General features: G+C 42.4%; 1 protein-coding gene across 15 annotated transcripts in view; it reads left to right on the plus strand.

Annotated features, from left to right (window-relative positions):
- PDE1B (phosphodiesterase 1B) overlaps positions 1–22,109 on the plus strand; it is a 493,290-nt gene that overhangs the window by 177,104 nt on the left and 294,077 nt on the right. For 2 of the 15 annotated variants that reach the window (XM_068267298.1, XM_068267297.1), the window contains one exon: positions 9,437–9,493. The exons of the other annotated variants lie outside the window; for them this stretch is intronic. The gene's annotated coding sequence lies outside the window, so the exon portion shown is untranslated. The remainder of the gene's footprint in view (positions 1–9,436; positions 9,494–22,109) is intronic. 15 annotated transcript variants of the gene reach the window in all.

A 22,109-nucleotide genomic window follows, 5' to 3' on the forward strand; every position in this document is an offset into this window, starting at 1 on the left:
ATGTCTAGTGTTTGGTTATATTTGTATGTAGAACAGAGATGCCAGCAGGATAAAAGTCAATAACATTTTTAAAAATTGCTTGGAGGAAGTGGTGGGCTTGCCTCCCAAAAGCAGACACGAGATCCTGTCTTCATATAAATCAATACATTTATTATACGGTACCCCAAAACAGTGCAACGCGTTTCGCAGGCCCAGCCCACTTCATCAGGCAATAAAAGTGGGGACAAAACAGAATTTCGGCAATAGCAGGTGTAACGCCTCAGTGAAGAGGCGCTACTGGCAGGGGGAAGAAGGGAGCTTGGGAATATATAAAAAAATACATACATTTATTTAAAAAAAACACAAATAAATACATAAAAAATAAATAAACGTGGCAGCAGCGATCAGAGCCCACCAACAGAAATCTCTGTTGGTGGGCAGAAAAGGGGAAGGGGGGGAATCATTTGAGTGCTGAGTTGTACAGCCCTGCAGCAAGCCCTTAAAGCTGCAGTGGCCTGAATTCTAAAAAATAGCCTGGTCACTAGGGGGGTTAAAGCCTACAGTCTTCAAGTGGTCAAGGCCTCATTTACAATACATATACTAAAAATGCACACAATATATTGTAGTATGTGCATTTTTATATGTTTCTATGCATTTTTCAATATACTGAGTGATTACACGTCGTATACTGTATGTGTATATATATATATATATATATTTATATATATATATATATATATATATATATATATATATACAGGATCTTCTCAAAAAATTAGCATATTGTGATAAAGTTCATTATTTTCTGTAATGTACTGATAAACATTAGACTTTCATATATTTTAGATTCATTACACACAACTGAAGTAGTTCAAGCCTTTTATTGGTTTAATATTGATGATTTTGGCATACAGCTCATGAAAACCCAAATTTCCTATCTCAAAAAATTAGCATATTTCATCCGACCAATAAAAGAAAAGTGTTTTTGAAACAAAAAAAAGTCAACCTTCAAATAATTATGTTCAGTTATGCACTCAATACTTGGTCGGGAATCATTTTGCAGAAATGACTGCTTCAATGCGGCGTGGCATGGAGGCAATCAGCCTGTGGAACTTTATCACAATATGCTTATTTTTTTAGAAGATCCTGTGTTTATATATATATATATATATATATATATATATATATATATATATATATATATTTATTTATTTATATTTTTTAATCTTGATGATACAATATATTTTCCTGTAGTTAAAAATAGTACAAAGATAACATGTTGAATTTGATATTGCTTTTTGAAAAATATATACTTATTTAAGTTTTTTCACCATCCTCCTCTGTTTTAACATTTCCTAAACATTTGGGAACTGGGGAAATCAATTACTGTAGAGAGAAATGACCTGACCAATTCTTGCCTGACATAGGATTTCAGCATCTCAACAGACCAGGGTCTCCTTTGTTGTATTTTTTGCTTCATAATTTACCAGTGTATTCATGGGGTGGCAAATCTGGCTTGCAGGCAAGCTAGTTTGGTATCTAATTTACTCTTCAGAGCAGGTAATAGATCTTCCACCACCACTCCAAAACAATCGAAAGCACTTACACTTTTTATCCAAGGTGGAAAAAAAAATCTGATGAGATAAACAATTTTATTTATCCTCCTACTCCTAAAAAATGTTTTTTTTTAAATATCCCATGGTTTTATATTGTATTTAAACCGCTTCAAAGTGGATTGAATTTTTTATTGTCTTTGCTCAATGGCGGTCTATTAAGTGTCTCAGAGTTAAAATACATGAACTATTTAATTTTTCTATCTCTCCCCTGCTATCAGAAGTTGTATTCTGCCAGGAAAACTTTTATGGCTGTAATTTGCTAATCAGTGAGGTTTACTATATTCCCAATGAGGTATCAACAAGACAGAAGCTGTCACTTGCATGCTTGAAAATTAACCCTTTCAGGCCGCAAAATAAAAAAAAAGAAATGCAGTCGGTTATTATGTTTTGTACTGTACACACACAATAGACCCACAATTTTCTCCATGCTAGCTATGTAATGCCGCAATGCATAGCAGGAAGCTTCAGCTCCTGCAATTTTATCGGATGCTTCCATGATCCCACTTTTGTGTTCATTGCTGCAAATCGCAGCTTTTATTATAGGCGCCTATGGCAGCGCCCCTCTGTCCAAAGCTTCTGCACCAGTGATGATCGTAATCAGCTAATTACGATTACGCAAAATTTCATGTACGTTTTCGCATTTACGCTTATACGTAATTACAGTTTGTAAATGCAATTGATTTCGTATAGTGATTTGTAATTTTGCCTAAAATTTTGCGTAATTTCAACTTTGGCAGTGAATAGAATAGCAAATCCCTCCGTACATGGTAGTGACACCAAAATTGCTACATATGTTAAGTCAAAGGAATTTTCCAAAAAAACCTTGTAGTTTTTGAGAAAATTGCTTTTAAAAATGCAAAGAAAAATGTTTTTTAAACAAAAAAGACAGTTTAAAAAACATTTTTCTTTGCATATTTATGCCATATGGACGCCGTCTCCATGTGTCAGCCGGCAGTGGTCCCCGCCTCGCTGCTACACTCAGGTCCTTTGGCCGCAAACAGGGCACGCATTACACGTGCGCGCGCCCGGCGGCAGGACCTTTATGCAGCTAGACGGGGAGTCAGCTGACTTGCCGGTCAGCTGACTCCAACTAGCTATTGGATTGGCTGGGCGGCTGGGTGGCGCTACAGATGCGCTCCCAGCATATAAGGAGCCAGTTATCAGTTGCTCCTACGTCTGCTGTCGTGAATACATTCGTGTTAGTGCTCAGACCTTAGTCCAGTTTCCTAGGTGTTGATACCAAGGACGTCACACCTTAAATTAGGATTGTATTTGTATATTTACCTGTGTTTTGACTCTGGCTATCCCTGACTACTCTTTACTCTAATCACTCTTGTACTTCTGCCTATCTGATTCAAGTTGCCGACCCTGCCTGTTTACCGACTCTGAATCAGCCTTCCGTTTCTGTACTGCTGCCGCCTTCTCTGTTGCCGATCCTCTGCTTGTCTGACCTTTCTCCCTTCAGTGGAACGTCTCCCACTGTAGGGTTATCTCTGAGGCTTGCCTCTCTGAGACGCCTGCCCTAGCAGACGATTACTGCCAGGGGCCGAGATTCCTCTCTTTACCTGGTTTGAGGATCTCACACACGGGGTTCCCATTCAGAGGTAACCACACCTCTGAGGAATTGCCGTGTGGTGGATATTTCCACGATCTTGTGAATTATTATTGTCGTTATTGTCGTTTACTGTATTAGGTGTCCGGAGGTTAGTTAAACTTGTATTATTGGTGATTCTGCAGATCATCAATAATCAGGTGACATCTGTATTATTGGCGATTCTCTCTGTTTGCTGACACCGATCCTTACACTCATACAAAATTAATTATGATTTTCCCTGAAATTTCAGATACGATTATGCAAAAATGCAAATTTTGATGCAAAATTTCGCATATGCGAAATTTCGGCCCACCACTGTTCTGCACCCATTTTCTGGCTTCAAATCCCCATACCATCTCATATCTTGACCTTTCAATTATGTACTCTTATTAAGTCATATCATGGTCCTGGTCCATCACTTCTTTTCCAAGAAAATACAGTGTCCATAAAACCCTGATCAAAGGTGTTTTATTTGTTTTGTTATTTTAGTGCCACACAACTATTTCAGTCTTATTTGGTCTTTTTAAAAAAAAAATTAAAATGTGTTGCTGGCATGATGTTGTAAATGACATCTACACAGTTTGAGAAAGGCTATACTCCAAAACAGTGAACTGTCACTGATAAAGCTGTCTGTACTCCTCCTCACATGAGTCTATAAGAGCTTTTCTTACATTGGTAGTGCTGAGTACATTTTACTCTTGTTTAGAATGGCCTCAAGATGCAGAGGTAAGTTGTGGCACATCTCTCTCCTGCAGGTAGGTGCTGTTCAGAGATGGATTAAGATGTAATGGGTCCCTAAGCACGGTAGTAGACTTGGGGCCTCCTTGAGGTCCTTTGGGTAAACTGAAGTGAAGAAAGGTCAAAGAAAATGGTAGGTGTGGGCCCCTTGACACCAACTAGGTACCAAGCACCTGCCTGTGTTGCCTGGTGGACGATCCTGCTCTGGTGCTGTTCCTTGCAAATGTGTTGTATTACTCTACACCGGAAGCATAAGTGGCACGTGGTGTGATGTAACCACATTATCATGACCTGCCAGTCAGAGACTTAAAAGTCAATCACATACTTTTCGATAGTTTTTCCTGTAGGAGAGTTGATGTAGAATTTAGGAATCATCTGTGTACATTTTAGTTTCATATTAATGTTGAATTGCATTGACACAGGCAGATTAGCTAAATGAAGAATTTTCTTTAGAACTGTGGATTGTGGAATGCTGCGTCCCATTGATTTGGCACATCTGCACTTAGTTTGCCCAAGTGTAAATGTGACGTTTATTTGGAATGATGAGGCTTAGAGGTTGGCGTTTACCCTTCACGCATAAATCCTGATCTACGAATGTCTGACCAAGCATGTTGACTTTGCTTCCTTGAATAAACATCTTTTAGCAGTTGCAGTATGACGTCTTGAGGAGAGTGGAAATTGTAAATTGCACATTACATGTTGCTGTAGGACAGATGAAAGGATGGCTTCTCTGTCTGTGAAATGACCTCTGTCTCTCTGAGCACAGTTTAATATTCTGTGGCACAAATTCAGCGTCTTCAATTTAGGAATGAGCAGAAACTCCCCATAGCAGGCCAATAAACCCAAAGAAAGTGCACCACGAAGAAGCGGAAGCCATGCTAGACAATGAAGTCTATTACCTTCCACTGGGTTAATTAGTGGCCAGGTAACTGGTTGGCAGCTAGTGACTTTGCATTTCACTTAACAGATGAGTGGAAATTTGTAGTTAAAGTGGCCATTAATGATGCAATGCTTCAGACTATCATTTATCCGATTCGATAATATCCATCAGAACTGATCATTCTAACAGAAATAGAGATGCTATCCAATTTGATCAGATTATTAGAATCAACCTAAAAAACGGATTGATTCCTTTAATCTGATCGAATTGGATAGCAGCTTTAGTGGCCATGAATGTGTTTCCGATCCATAATACGATTGACTTGTAGAATCAATCATCCAAAGAATTGTATTGTTAAAGTGTACCCGAGATGGCCATAAGGGGTGTATTTATACTTACCTGGTGCTTCCTCCAGCCCTATGAGACTCGTGGGCTCCCTCGCCAGCTGCTCTGTTATCTTCTAATCGTTTCCAGTAATCTGCCCAGTCACGGGCAGTTATGCAATCCTGCAGTCATGCTTCCTGCGCTCCCGTACCCAGGAGCGTTCTGAGCCTGTGCAGGTGCATAGTGCTCCCGGCTGCAGTAACACGGTGGGGGGTGCACGCCCAGTAGCCACCAGGATTACCAAAGAGGATTAGAGGTAGCGAGGTGTGGTGTCAGTACCATGGTCCTGTCAGTTTCCTGTCGGTGAACCTCATTGCATTGTGGGAAATAACAACTGTTTCCAACTGCCAAAAAAGCAAGCAGTATCTCCTTCCACTGACTCCACCTGCCAGCAGTAAAAATTTTACCAGTGATAAATGACAGAATGTAAATCAGGGAGAGGAAAGGTTTTACAATGAGCAAACACCGACGAAATCATTTATACATGACTAAATCATTTATACATAATTATTGTAAAATTGAAGCATTTTTTATTACATTATTTTCACTGGAGTTCCTCTTTAAGTTGTAATCACTATTCAGTATGTTATGGATATCTCTTTTTTAAAATGTACAGTTGTGTGGTGCTCAGGCCTAATCTGTGTCTGTAAATAGTAAACGATCCTCTCAAGTCACTCATTTACATCAGCTAGTTATTTTGAATTACATTTTCCTGCATTTTTTTTTTTTGAAATTAAGATGTACATAATTACCAGTATAGTATTCATATAGCACTTTCTAGGCTAAATAGCTCCCTGGTTGCATTTGTTTTGCAATCAGATCAGATTATGACTTGTAATTATTTAACTATAACTTAATTAAGAATACAGTATATGCATGCTCTCCAGATATTTTAGAACTAAGTAGCCATGTGCATCCAGACACCAGAATGAAGTAGCTGTGTTTCCCCCACAGATACGGATACCGGAATGATTTAGCTTTGCAATGTGCTCTTCCCGATATCAGAACTAGATAGCCTACCTGCACCCCAGACATCAGTTTCACAAATAAGTGGTCATGTGCCCCCCTAGATACCAGAAATAAGTAGAGGTGTATCCTCCAAAATACAGAGTGAAGTAGCCATGTGCCTATAAGATAACAGAATTAGAAAACGATGTGCCCTCAGCTATTAGAATTTGGTAGGTTAATTGCTCCCTCTCCCTGCCTAAGCCAGAATTAAGTAGCTGTGTGCAGGGCTGTGGACTCGGTACAAAAAAATCATCTGACTCCGACTTCTCAGTCTTTGAAACCTCTGACTCCAGGTACCCAAAATTGCTCTGACTCCACAACCCTGGCTGTGTGCCCCCAGATATCAAAATTAAACAGCTGTTCCCTGAGATACCAGATTTAATAGACGTACCGCCAGATACTTGAATTAAGTAGTCATGTCACCCCAAAGTATCAGAATTAAGTACCTGTGCACCCCAGATAGCAGACTTAAAGTTTACCCGTGTTGAGTTAAACATGTGTATATAAAGTGGCAAGAACACAAACACCTATGTTGCGCTCCTTTTCTTTCTTCCCTGCCTAACAGGGTGAATATCTAGCTATGCAACTGACAGTTATTCTTCAGCCAGGACCCAGACGGGCTATAGCATCCCTCACTAATAACAAATTACAGCCTATACCACACTTTCCTGAGCAGATAACTGGGCTTCTGACTGAAAGGGATATGTAACAAGGTAAACAGTTCATGTATTTTCCCTCAGGAACTCTTGAGACACTGCAATTGAGCAGGGACAATAAAGCATTAAATCTACTTTGTAAATGTTTATACATAAAATAAAACCATGATATATCTAAAAAAAAGTAATTCCTAGGAGTAGGAGGACAGATCCAATTGTATATCTCATCAGTTTATTTTCATCTTGGGTTCACTGTAAGAAGCTGTGAGCCTCCCAAACAACTTAAAGTATTCAGTGCCTAGCATACAAACAACTATGCTGTGTTCCTTTTTTTCTTTCTCTGCCCGAAAGAGTTAAATATCAGGTATGTAAGTGGCTGACTCAGTCCTGACTCGGACAGGAAGTAACTACAGTGTGACTCTCACTGATAAAAATTCCAACACTAAAGCACTTTCCTAGCAGAAAATGGCTTCCTTGAGCAAGGAAGAGATAAAAAGGGTGAATAGTTAATAGATTTTAGCTCTGGCATACTTCAATGTATGTGTCATTGAGCAACAACTATAAAACAGTTAAAACTTAAAAAGTTGATTTAAACATAAAATAAAACTGTAGAATATCTAAAAAAGTAATTTTTAGGAGAAGGAAGATAGATACAATTGTTTATTTCATCAGTTTAATTCCGCCTCGGGTGTCCTTTAAGGAGATAAATATGGCTCTCTAAGAGGTGCTCTGCATACAGCTCTAATGTGTGTCATTTATGAGTGTGCTAGGTAGACCTAAAAGACATGTATGAGGGGTCTGCTTATTAGAGAGGGTCAAAGCATACTGCAGCTTTTTGAAAAAAATCTGTCTTATACAGAAAAACGTTTTTTTTTTCTGAGAGGACGTATGGTATTTCATCTTTGTATCCCTTTAAGAATATAGATACACCTCAGAAAAGTGGTAATCACCACTTGAGCAGATTGCACGATTACATGAAGACAGACTCCGTTTTTTTCCAGTGGCACAGCCAAGGGAATCATCTACTGTATTGTTTGTAACAAGTGTAAGTGCAAACCCTGTGCATCCCTCTAATATCAAAAGAATCCGGCTGCTTGTCAGGTAGGTATGGACCACTTTGTCCGCTTCTATTATTCATTGGATTCTCCATGGCAGACAGCTCTTCTCTTCTCTGCTGCTCAGGGATTCATTTCTCCAGCAGGAGGTACTTTGGGTTATTGTGCTTTCACCCTGGTTGGCGGGTTATTCTTGTGAAACGACTAATGTTACAGTAAAGAATAGCAAGCTACACTGGCAAAACTTTATGCCATAAAACTTTCTTCTATTTCATAGCAAAGATAACATATATTATTATTAATACTGAGAAATCAGGTTAGAAAAGGGTGAATTCTGGATTCATCCTGCCTCCTCTTTATATTCAGAGGGCATTCACCATTGTAATACTTCCCACCAATAGAGGCTTTTATCTGAATTTGTGCTGAAAAAAAAAAATCACCCCTCCGTACATCTGAATTCTTTCTATCTCTTTTGTTAAACTAAATCTGAAGTGAAAACACCCTCATGAAATTAATAACTGTAACAAGAGAAATAATCCTTATTAGTATCCTGCTTCAGTTTAAGGCTTAACCACCCTGGCGTTCTATTAAGATCGCCAGGGCGGCTGCGGGAGGGTTTTTTTTAAATTAAAAAAAAACTATTTCATGCAGCCAACTGAAAGTTGGCTACATGAAAGCCCACTAGATGGCACTTCGGAGGCGTTCTTCTGATCGCCTCCGGCGGCCAAAAGTAACACGGAAGGCCGCAATGAGCGGCCTTCCGTGTTTTGCTTACTTCGTCGCCATGGCGACGAGCGGAGTGACGTCATGGACGTCAGCCGACGTCCTGACGTCAGCCGCCTCCGATCCAGCCCTTAGCGCTGGCCGGAACTATTTGTTCCGGCTGCGCAGGGCTCAGGCGGCTGGGGGGACCCTCTTTCGCCGCTGCTCGCGGCGGATCGCCGCCGAGCGGCGGCGATCAGGCAGTACACGCGGATGGCAAAGTGCCGGCTGCGTGTGCTGCACTTTATTTGAACAAAATCGGCCCAGCAGGGCCTAAGCGGCACCCTCTGGCGGTACTGGACAAGCTGAGCTCGTCCATACCGCTAAGGTGGTTAAAGGAACATTATTGTGAATTTAATGGTTTTTTGCCAACGGACAACTATCAAATTTAACTAAAATTTTAAATGCCAAGCATATTTCCAGTAATTACTAGCAAATAGCAATACACCGGATTTTTTTTTCATCTTTTCATTTGTGGGAAGAAAATATGACATATACACAGAACAGTTTTCACTGTGGGCATTACTAACACTGTGAGTAAAATGTGTTCAGAATGATAGAAAGCAGAAATATAACTTCACATGTTTGTAAATATTCATCAGCTGCAGCTCTGTCTGTGTGTTCCTGTCTATCTCTCTCCCTGCCACACAGTTTAACATAAACCATTTACAACCAGGTTACAGTTCAGCTCTGCCTCTCCCGCCCGATGCCTACACAAATTGTTACAAACAGTTGGTAAACAAGGAATTTTTTTTTTCACACAGGCTGTGCTGAGAGACCTCTGAAAAGCTTTCTAGTGTTGCTGGCTAAAAGCTATATAGGTATGTGGGGTTTACGGAAGAACAGTTTCTTTGATTGTTGAACTGTAGTGAAAATAACATAATAAATAAAATTGCTTATTGTTTACAATATTCATTTATAGAATAGTTTACTGATAAAAAGAAACAAATGTAAGACTTAGCCCTGAACTGTCACCCGAGATATTGAGTCCTGGTCCCTGTGGGTGACAGTCCTAGTTAGTGTGTACAAGGCTTAATGCTGTGCTCAGTAGTCACACAGATACAAGGTGGGGTGGTGGGTCAGCCCCAGGTGCGATCAGGTCATCAGTTGTAGTGCTCGGCCGCTCCCCAACAAGCCACTAAAACTAGAAAGAAGAAAAGAGAGGGGGCGCACGATGTATACAGTAAGGAGGGTTGATGTCCCAGGACAGGTCTCATCTCATACGAAATTGGCTTAGCACAGCGTGCATTGCCACGATTAGCCTGTGTCCCTCTATGCCGAGCCGGGGACTGGGCCCTACTCGTAGAGCGGACGTGACGTCACTCTCCGGAGCACTTCCTGTAAAAGTTGCTATGGAGACTAGGATGCGCTCTCTGCTTCTATCGTAATGCCGCAGCGAGAGGCGTACAGTCAGGTTATCAACAATTACTAAAGACAATACCCAGTAGTCACACAGGCAGGATAACTGAAACTAGCAGTGGCGTAGCTAAGGAGCTGTGGGCCCCGATGCAAGTTTTACAATGGGGCCCCCCCCAAGCACTCTATACATAACAATTGATACGGCGCACCAAAACCTGCCAATGGCAACTACAGTGTCAGAGGTGCAAGAAGGGGATGGGGAACAGTTTGTTAATGATTACCACTATTCAAAGTATCTATAGAAGTGATTATTATGAGCACAGAACCACTAGAGAGCTAATACTGTAGTTGAGGGAGGGCCTTTCGGGCCCCTCTGGCCCAAGAGCCCCGATGCGGTCGCAACCTCTGCAACCCCTATTGCTACGTCCCTGGAAACTAGGTTAATTTACAGATTCCCCAACTCTTTACATAAACAGTGTCTTCTCTCTGTGTTCCTAGTCGGGGCAGAACAGTAACCGATGACCCACAACAGTATAGATAATCTTATGTATTAAACAAGTATATTTGTGTATTGATCAGCGAACCCTATTAGCTCTACAGGGTAGACTGTATAATTCATATAGCTTTCTATTATTAATATTATTGGGTTTTCATCAGGATACATGTCCCCTGTATAGTTTGCTTTCCATGTGAAGACATTCATCCTTGTTAAGCTTGGAGGTGTAATCTCCACAGTCAGCATACAACACATAAGCTGACGTGAAGGAGGTACACACACCAGCACAAGGGATCAGGATATCCCCAGTTTAGTGGAGGAGAGGACTGACTCCAATAGGAGATTGTGGCGCACAGAGCCGGTGCAGATCCGAACAGCCACAAACAACACTTTCGTAATAACGTCTCAGCGCAAAGTAGCGCTGAGCGCATAAACCAGGACTGAGGAGATCAGAATAAGTAGACAGAATGAACGCTTGCTAGCTAGCGGCTACTTAGCGACAGCAAGCGTCCAAAACCAGACAGACTGGAATGAGGCAGCCAATGCGTTGCGGCGATGGCGTGCCTCACAAAGACAGGACAGGATAGTCAGAAAATAGCAGGATCGAGACAGATGAACGTAACACAGATAAATATACAATAAGTATGTTTTCCTAGCGTATTACAATTACAGCTATCAATGAAACTCTTTGTAAGGTCTGACTAACATATGTATATATCGGCAATGAACCGATATATGACATAAGCAGGAACGCTGACTAGGACTGGAGTAATACAGGGAACAGGACTCAGAAGGATTCGCTATCTCTTCGCAGAGATGAACGCAATCCACAAACAGAACCAGGAACAGGATAACTAGCTCAGCACGGGTGTTCACGGTACGCGCAAACTACCAAAACGTGCTGGAAAACTGACTAACTGAACACAGGAAATAAACAGTTCGTGTACGTATATATCAGCGACACTGATATATTAACGTAACACGAATACAAGGAAAATAACAAAATGCGCAAGTATGCGTATATATTGGCGATGAACCAATATATGACACAAGACAAGCAAGTAGCAACTTCTAGAACAAGAGCAGAACTAGGAGGACTCGCTGACCCCTTCGCAGGAGTCAGCGCAGTCCACACGGACCAGGAACGAGGTGGGGCACGAGCAGAGTAACAGATAGAGTCTGAGACTATGATAGCCCATGAGGCATTGCAGGAAGCAGTTCTTTATACTGAGGTCATCCAATGGGAGCAGACCTGCAGATTCCCACACAAGTGAATGGTAATTAATCACAGGCTGATAGCAGGAAAAGGCAGACAATGATATGCAGCCTGCAGGAAAGGGACCGCCCCTCCACTGCAGCAGACAATGTTTGTTTACACAAAAGCATATTAAACTGTCATTAACTTCAGAGCGACTGCAGATGGAATCAGCAACTAGTTTAAGTGCAAACCAAACTATGCAAGCAAATGCATGTAATGACACCAGAACCGCTTGGTTTGCAACACCACTGCAGTCAGCAGCAAACGCTGCAGAAGCGATCATAACAGTACCCCCTCCGCGGCCTCTGGACGCCTATGAAAACTGACATATTTCTCCTGAACCACCCAAACCAAAAAATCAGAAGTGGGAAATCCAGCAAACTGATCTGACTGAAAATTCATGAAGGTCGGATCCGTCCGACAAAACCAAACTCCCGAATCAGTCTCACCAAAACTAGACCAATTGGAACCAGAACCTACCGAACCATGCCCGTCAGCACTACAAGCCTCAGTGTGACACCCATCAGAACCACGACTTCCAGAAAACAACCCCAAGAAACTCTCTGAGCGATACCCACCGCCTTCCCGGGACTGTCCAAAAACGCCAAAGCCTTTGCAATGCCCACCGGAACTGTCCCCACCAACACAAAACCCACCGTTGAACCAGTCCAAGGTACCAGGACAAGTTTCCTCAGAGATCTCCCAGAACACTTGGAAGCTCCAAAGAGATCCCCACAGGTCAGAACGCCCCTTAGGCTCACATGGAGAACCATCAAGAACCCCTATGGAACCCAGGGCAACTCTAGAGTCAGGGTCACAAGGACAAACATCAAGATCAGGGTTTTTAGGGACCAGAACCATCTCCGGGCATGCAGGCCAACCGGCAACATCAGAACATGTCTCCACTAGGGAAGCGTGTGAGCACGCCAACACAGACACACTTGGGCACTCTGGCATACGAAGCACATCTGGGCACACCGGCACAAGAGAGACTTCTGGGCATGTCAAGGAACTGCAAACCTCAAAGTCAGTCAAGGTAGGACCGAAACCAGGACTGGGCAAAAAAAATCATCATGACTAGACTTCACAGTTACTGGATTCTCACTAAAAAATGCAGGATCAGACTTAGATGTCTCTGATTCCAGCAAAGTTATTAACAAATCATGTTCAGGGGCATTTACAAGACAGGACAAATCTTCTGATGTATGCACCGAACTAGACATGGTTTCCATAACTTCTTCTGGACTAGACAGAGACTCATCAAATACACTGGATTGGAGCTCATGAAGGGCTGCAAAACAAGTCAGTAGTGCAGCAATCCCCACTGAACTAGGCAAAACTGAGTAACTCACTGGACAGGAAGGGGACTCAGGAACTTCTGCCACACCGGCCAGAGAACCAGAATTTTCCAGGATACAGGGCTGGGTTTCAGAAACACTCATTAACCCGGACTGAAATTCTGAGATTTCTATTATTTTTTCCAGCGAGTCAGAATTATCCATGTTACAGGACAAGACTTTTGAAACATTCAGAGGACAGGGCTGGAGTTCCTCGGCTGTTACAACACTGGAGAGGGACTCGACAACATTGGTTAAATCAGACTGTGTACAGGGCAAGGTATCTAACACACTTGCTGACGAGGACAATATTTCAATGGCTTCTGCTTCGCTGGGCAGAAATTCATCAAGTTTTATTAGAGCAGACTGTAATTCTAAAACAGCTGCTAGACAAGTGAATATTACTGCAGCACCAACTGAGGTAAGCAGTGCCTCAGACTGTTCTGCTAGAGGGTTTGAAGTATCCAAAGTACTGGGTGAAGCATAAGACTCTGTGACTAAAGCTTCACTGGACAGGATCACCGAACAGTCCACACTACAGGGCAAAACCATGGAAGCACCTGCTGGACAGCATAATGATTCTGTGACCTGAGTTTCATTGGAGAGATCTACTGCACAATTCATGGTACAGGGCAAGTTCACTGGAACATTTTCTGAACACGGTAATAATTCTGCGATTTCGGACTCACATAGCAGACGCTCTGAGTTATTCATGAAACTAGAGTGAGGTGTAGAAACAGGAAGATCAAAACACAATGTTTGCGCATCTAAATCACCATTCAATTGTGAAATTGGAAAATTCAGATGCTGGGGTTCTGAGATTTCTGGACAGGATTGCTGGGACTCAGAAACTGATGTAGTGCATCTATTGGCATCTGCTGGATCAGACAGGAGTTGAACTTTATTAACACAGGTAATTTCTGCAGAAGTGTTTGCAGAGACAGGCAAGATTTTTCTGGTGTCTGTTTCACTGAACAAAGACTCATGAGTACTGGCTAGGCTGGACTCAGAAGTCAGCAGGACCTCTGGGTCCTCTGCTGAGAAATTTGTGCAGGGCAAGATTAAGGAAGTATTAGTAATTTCTGTCTTACTGGGAAGTAACACTGAGTTATCCATGGTACAGGGTGGAATTACAGGAACTTCAATTTCACACAAAAGGAGCTCTGAATCACTCGCTGAATCAGCCAAAGGTGCTGAAGCAGGCGAGTCCTCAGGAACTGAGGAAGTGGAACAATCTCCACTTGACAGTGTGTCTTCCCTGGTATCAACTGATTGAATCGCATAAAAATCGTCCAGAATCATTCTCCACACATCGATCAATGGAGCCACAAAGTCATACCCACACACACCAGTTTTTATTAGGTTATAGGCAGACTTAATGCATGCATTCAATACTAATTCACTTTTTGCACTGTAAAACTGACAAAATGAACTTGCATCTTTCTTCCATTCATAGACCAGGGCTTCCATCTCTCCTTTCGCAAATGGAGGATCCCATGCATAATTAACAGCTGAGCATTCCGGCTGATCATAGTTTGCAAATGTGTTAGTGGCAGAAACATACATTGGGTTATTTAGCAGGTGATTGGCCGATTTCTTATTCCTAAGGATCTCCAATACCTGTAGCAAGTGTTGAACTGTAGTGTATGCAAATTTCCCTTGCTGCACGAATAAATTGATCTGTTCAATACTCTGTAATATATCTTCATAATCATATTCAGATAATTCATTTAAACAAGAACTTTTATTTTCCCTGGCTAGCAATGAAAGTTCATTAGTAGTTTCATAGGTCCATTTGACTCCCCTGAATGGTGACTGAATTTCATTATCTGCTACTGGCGGAGTCTCATTACAGATCCGATGCGCAGTCACCAAGGGCAACGACTCTGCTGATTGTAACGCTTTTCTTTTGGAGCGTTTACGTTTGGCTTTAGACCCTGCTGCCTTAGCAGAAGAAAAGTTATCAGAACAATTATCTGCTTGCTGATTATTTTTGTAGGCAGTAGAAGGAGCAGCTGATTGACAAGCTGCCAGGAGCTTATCAAAAGGGCTAGGCAAATCGGTTTTGCGCAGCCAGTTATGGATCACAAACGCTAGAAATTCCAGTGGTCTTTCTTTTAAATTGGTATGATCCAAGACATCGTAGGCCCACTGAAACAATCTTCCCTTAAATAAAACATAAACTAGCTGGGGGGCCCACGTTGAAACAGGAGTAGCCTGGAGCTCGGGATTGGCCAGGAACCTGGTACATTCAGAAAAAAACTCATTTTCTGTTTCAGAATTGAGCTTCTCAAATTTCTTAAAGGAACAGGAACCATAACAAACAGTGTCATTTTTGCTGGGAACCCCACCCACAATGGGGATTGGTAATGGGGCTATCATAATGTTAAGCTTGGAGGTGTAATCTCCACAGTCAGCATACAACACATAAGCTGACGTGAAGGAGGTACACACACCAGCACAAGGGATCAGGATATCCCCAGTTTAGTGGAGGAGAGGACTGACTCCAATAGGAGATTGTGGCGCACAGAGCCGGTGCAGATCCGAACAGCCACAAACAACACTTTCGTAATAACGTCTCAGCGCAAAGTAGCGCTGAGCGCATAAACCAGGACTGAGGAGATCAGAATAAGTAGACAGAATGAACGCTTGCTAGCTAGCGGCTACTTAGCGACAGCAAGCGTCCAAAACCAGACAGACTGGAATGAGGCAGCCAATGCGTTGCGGCGATGGCGTGCCTCACAAAGACAGGACAGGATAGTCAGAAAATAGCAGGATCGAGACAGATGAACGTAACACAGATAAATATACAATAAGTATGTTTTCCTAGCGTATTACAATTACAGCTATCAATGAAACTCTTTGTAAGGTCTGACTAACATATGTATATATCGGCAATGAACCGATATATGACATAAGCAGGAACGCTGACTAGGACTGGAGTAATACAGGGAACAGGACTCAGAAGGATTCGCTATCTCTTCGCAGAGATGAACGCAATCCACAAACAGAACCAGGAACAGGATAACTAGCTCAGCACGGGTGTTCACGGTACGCGCAAACTACCAAAACGTGCTGGAAAACTGACTAACTGAACACAGGAAATAAACAGTTCGTGTACGTATATATCAGCGACACTGATATATTAACGTAACACGAATACAAGGAAAATAACAAAATGCGCAAGTATGCGTATATATTGGCGATGAACCAATATATGACACAAGACAAGCAAGTAGCAACTTCTAGAACAAGAGCAGAACTAGGAGGACTCGCTGACCCCTTCGCAGGAGTCAGCGCAGTCCACACGGACCAGGAACGAGGTGGGGCACGAGCAGAGTAACAGATAGAGTCTGAGACTATGATAGCCCATGAGGCATTGCAGGAAGCAGTTCTTTATACTGAGGTCATCCAATGGGAGCAGACCTGCAGATTCCCACACAAGTGAATGGTAATTAATCACAGGCTGATAGCAGGAAAAGGCAGACAATGATATGCAGCCTGCAGGAAAGGGACCGCCCCTCCACTGCAGCAGACAATGTTTGTTTACACAAAAGCATATTAAACTGTCATTAACTTCAGAGCGACTGCAGATGGAATCAGCAACTAGTTTAAGTGCAAACCAAACTATGCAAGCAAATGCATGTAATGACACCAGAACCGCTTGGTTTGCAACACCACTGCAGTCAGCAGCAAACGCTGCAGAAGCGATCATAACAATCCTGTTCGCTGTTTCAATAGAGCTTATATAATGTTTTATTGTGTATGCTTTTTTTTTTTGCTTTCAATAAAAAGATGATTGATTAAACAAGTATAACTAACATTGCAGCACAACTGGTGAGGTGGGAACTGTTCACAGACTTTGTATTACAACGTGTTACAGTGAGCTAAACGGCATAAATTACATCGCAGTGCAATGCGTTGGTGTGAAAATACCTTTTGTCCGAGTTCTCTGGAATCACACTAAACTCTGATATAAGGCTGCATTCACACTGTGTGCATTGCACGACATGCACTTTGTAATGCATGTGCTCTGTAATGCACACTACGTGTGTTATTGGACACTCTTTATTTCAAAACCTGGTCAATGACCATGCACTTATTTGTAGCCTATAGGTTTGCCCACATGGTCAAAAAGAAAAGAATGTAAAAAAGAAAGACGGTGAAAAGAAGAAAATATAATGAAACAAAGTAAAGAAGAAAGAAAGAAAAGAAAGAAGACGTTATCTTTCTATCTTAGTAGATAAACAAAAATGATATGATGAAAAATAACTTCTAGAAATACTGACTCCACTGGAAGTACTTACAATTGCACGTATGACCACTAGGCGGCAGAGCCATGCAAAATGTAGTCAGTTGTGAGCTTTAATACTGATCAGGCTATGTTAGCTTTGTATGCATGCTGTGCATTTAGGGCCCATGCCCATCTGTGCCCTTTCCAGCAATGTGCACATGATTTTTGCCTCAGGAAAACTCTGAGACAGTCCATGACATGTGTTGTTTATGGTAGCTGTTCATGTCAGGCATAATGTTCATCATGTCTTGAGCTGCAGTGTAGTGAAAAGAAACTGATTTTGGTGGTATAATGTGTGTTAAACTGCGCCCGTGGGAGTGAATGGAAATACAGGAAGATGCTTTATGTGTCTTCATACAAGTTTATGTTCAGTGTTTGTTGATGGTGTATGCCTACATTAGAATAAAGGGGCATGAACCTCATACAAATCTAGTCCTACATGGAAGTGGCGCAGATTTTTTCCCCCATGAGTACATGTATTGGGGCTGACTCTGCTATACAGAGGGACAGATTTATCAAAGCATTACCAACAGAGTTTTCTTCTAAAACTGTTCTAACCAGCAGAGGAACTGTTCTGCATGATAGTAAGAAACTTTCCAAATCCTAGATAATACTGGCAGTTTAGCATGGATTTCTAGAGCTGCACTACAGTTAAGAAAAGTGCAAATCCATTCCTAAACTGCTGCAGGTTAAGAAGTGCTCAATAGCAGTTCTACTGATAGTGCAGGCTAGACATGATTTGTGATGTGCTCTCCCCCCCTGCTGAATTCCTCCTCACAGCCTGCTGACAGCAGATGTATTGGTTACCTCAGCAACAGCAATTTCCCTCACACACTGCACTGCATGAGAGACCTTCCTAACTCCTCCTATTCTTAACATTTTAACATTTTAAGAAGGAATCTGCACTGTTTCGTAATTTCTTAAGATGCCTGAGACAGTTCTGCACAGATTTCTAAAAACCTACTAATATTTTGTATCAGACACTCTTGATAAATGTCCCCCAGAGATTCTAGGACTGATACACTTTGGTTTTCCTGTAGAATAATGGATACCTTAACCACCCTGGCGTTCTGATTAAATCGCCAGGGTGGCTGCGGGAGGGTTTTTTTTAAATAAAAAAAAAACTATTTCATGCAGCCAACTGAAAGTTGGCTGCATGAAAGCCCACTAGAGGGCGCTCCGGAGGCGTTCTTCCGATCGCCTCCGGCGCCCATAATAAACAAGGAAGGCCGCAATGAGCGGCCTTCCTTGTTTTGCTTATATCGTCGCCATAGCGACGAGCGGAGTGACGTCATCGACGTCAGCCGACGTCCTGACGTCAGCCGCCTCCGATCCAGCCCTTAGCGCTGGCCGGAACTTTTTGTTCCGGCTGCGCAGGGCTCAGGCGGCTAGGGGGGCCCTCTTTCGCCGCTGCTCGCGGCGAATCGCCGCAGAGCGGCGGCGATCAGGCAGCACACGCGGCTGGCAAAGTGCCGGCTGCGTGTGCTGCTTTTTATTTCATTAAAATCGGCCCAGCAGGGCCTGAGCGGCAGCCGCTGGCGGTGTTGGACGAGCTGAGCTCGTCCAGACCGCTCAGCTGGTTAAAGAGCACCTGATACTTAAAAGGGTGTATTAGCTGATCTCATTCTCAGCATGTTAGCTAATGCTAACGTCTTCCACTTAAAGCTTACCTGAACTGAAGAAAAAATATTTTTTGCTACAGCTAATACAAATCCTTCAATAAATCTGCAGTGTTTCTACTTCCTGCTGTCACGGAAGCAGACATATTTTTAACATCCTGTGCTTTCAAATAGCATATCTGCTGTGGCACAGGGGAAAGATCAGATTACAACTTGTGATTAGTCACAGATGAGGGGGAATTAAACAGGCTAAGCTCTCTAAATACGTACAGGGTACATTTCTTTCTGTTTTCCTTATGTTCTGTTCAAGAGTTCAGTTCCACTTTAATGATGCTAATTAGCTTGTAGGGAAGGGACAATTTTCTGCTCAGTGTTAATAACACTTGCAGGGACATGGTAAATCTCTCCATCCCATGACTGGCATGTCACTATTTACAAACATTAACTCGGTGTCTTCAGATTCAGGGCCCTGGGGTCACTGTAGTTATTAGAGTCTAATGGGTCAAAAGCATTACAATCTGTGGAAAAGAGTACTTGTTTGGGAAAGTCTGGAACTTCTGGGATGTTCATTTTGAGAGGGTGGTAGGGGAGGAGGAGCTTTGGGACTATAGTGGATTCTATCGTAGGTCATGCTACTGATGAGTGCATTTAGGAAGGCTGAGGGGTCTGCATTTAGGCTGGTTTCACAGTGGGACGTTACAGGCGCACGTTAGAGCAGCCTGTAACGCAGCCCACCGCACAGTAATGAAAAATCAATGGGCTATTCACAGTGCCCACGTTGCGTTACATTGTAACGCTGCGCCACAAGCCAACATACTGCATGCAGTACTTTATACGCGGCTGAGCCGCGTTAGACTGCTTGCACATGCTCAGTAGTGTTGGGGAGGAGCGGAGAGCGGCCAGGCACATGGCTAATTAATATTCACTGCACGTTGTGACGTGCAGTGTTTACTTCCTGGAGCGGCCGCTCTGTGCGGCGATTGGCCGGCGGGACCACGTGATGCGGAGAGCTCCGCAGTGACTCCGCAAGAGCAGGCGCACCAAGAGCTGCTTGTAACGCGGCTCTTGGTAGCGTCCTGCTCCAACACCACCAGGCGTTGCGTTAGGGGGACGTTATGCGACCTTAACGCCCCCTCTAACGCAACGTCCTGGTGTGAAACCAGCCTTAAGCCAATTATTACTGAGCATGTTTCATACTGTGCGTCATTTATGCACATATCTGCATCTTATGTTTTTTTTTCTTTCTCCCTTTTTCTTTACTATTTCGGTTGGAAATTCATGCCAGTGATTTTATTGTCAGTATATTGCTCCTATTTGTTATGAGCACTGATGTTGCATTACCGGTATACAGTATTTGATAACACTTTACTCAATGCATTGCCAATTCTCCATTTTAGCTAACACATGCTATGATAAGACGAATGTTTTTGTGTTACTCGTTCGAGCAAGCCGCCTGTAAAATGTTTTGTGACATAATGGATATATTACTTGTGTGTTCTTCTTGCTTTTTCACTCACAATAAAAAGAGTTATAAAAAAAAGAATTACAATAGTGGCAAACTTACTTTATAGAAATCTTAGATGTATTACTGTCAATATTATCTTCATTCATTGTCTCAGAGGAGATGATGTAGAATTGTGTATTTATTATATCAGCATAATGCTATATATTTGTGGAGAACTAGGCTGAAGGGATTCCCTGCTTGTCACAAGTGCATTACAGAGAACATATGGTGCAGCCAGCTTCTGCAGCATGTAAAAAATGTGATAACTGCATAAAAAGGCACGCACAAATGGAGGTTCCAAGAGAAAAACAGGTAGAGGAACGGCAAGGAAAAGAAGTGACCTTTGACGATTCCGGGAACTAAAGTCAAGATAAAAAAGAGAAAGATTGCTGACTGTGACAGATGTTTCATTGCAATGCAGCCCACGCCTGTGAGGAGGCAAAAGGTTCCACTGATGCCATCACTTCAAGGCGGAACGAGTCCCCTGAGCTCACCACTTAAAAAATCAAGTGGAAGATTAGTATGGAAGAGGCTTGAAACAGGAGTTTAGTGGTGTCTAAATATTGCAGAGTCAACTCTGTTGCTAATTTAATGGATCTCCCATAAGTGTTTTTAGCAGCAATCATGTAAACTATAGTCATTTAGGGAACTATTCACACTGAAGGATGCAAAAAGGAAGGTGCCTTGCAGTTATTATAGCTACCGTAACTTTACGTTATTTTGGATTTTATTTTCAGTATTTCTATCTGTCATGAATGAAATGGTTATTACTTCTTGTCATATAATTAAAATCTGCTGACACACAGTGCAAATGGAAATAAGAATATGCAAATATGCAGTTAGATGTTTGTTTACTGTAGTGGGCTTAGTACAGGGCTATTTTTCATTGGTTGGTAAAGGCTGCTGCATCCTCTTGTAGAAGGCTTAGTACAGTGCTATTACTCATTGGTTGGTAAAGGTTGCTGCATCCTCTTGTAGAAGGCTTAGTACAGTGCTATTACTCATTGGTTGGTAAAGGTTGCTGCATCCTCTTGTAGAAGGCTTAGTACAGTGCTATTACTCATTGGCTGGTAAAGGCTGCTGCATCCTCTTGTAGAAGGCTTAGTACAGTGCTATTACTCATTGGTTGGTAAAGGCTGCTGCATCCTCTTGTAGAAGGCTTAGTACAGTGCTATTACTCATTGGCTGGTAAAGGCTGCTGCATCCTCTTGTAGCGGGATTAGTACAGTGCTATTACTCATTGGTTGGTAAAGGCTGCTGCATCCTCTTGTAGTGGGATTAGTACAGTGCTATTTCTCATTGGTTGGTAAAGGTCGAACGCAGAAGATTTTTGGGCGCAGCGCAGGAGATTTGGGTGCAGCCGGCGCCACCATAGGCCGTAATAGAAATTACGGCTATAGCATGCACAGGGAGTAACTTCAGCGCCGTCAGAAGACGGAGCGGAAGTTACTTTTAAAACATAATAATTCGGCTTCCAGCAATTGCTGGAAGCCGAATTATTTAATTCCCCACTATCCATGGCGGCCTGGAGGGGGAATAGTATTTAATACGGCCGGGACTTGTGCGGCAG

The sequence above is a fragment of the Hyperolius riggenbachi genome, chromosome 2, assembly GCF_040937935.1.
Source record: "Hyperolius riggenbachi isolate aHypRig1 chromosome 2, aHypRig1.pri, whole genome shotgun sequence".
Classification (NCBI taxonomy): Eukaryota; Metazoa; Chordata; class Amphibia; order Anura; family Hyperoliidae; genus Hyperolius; species Hyperolius riggenbachi.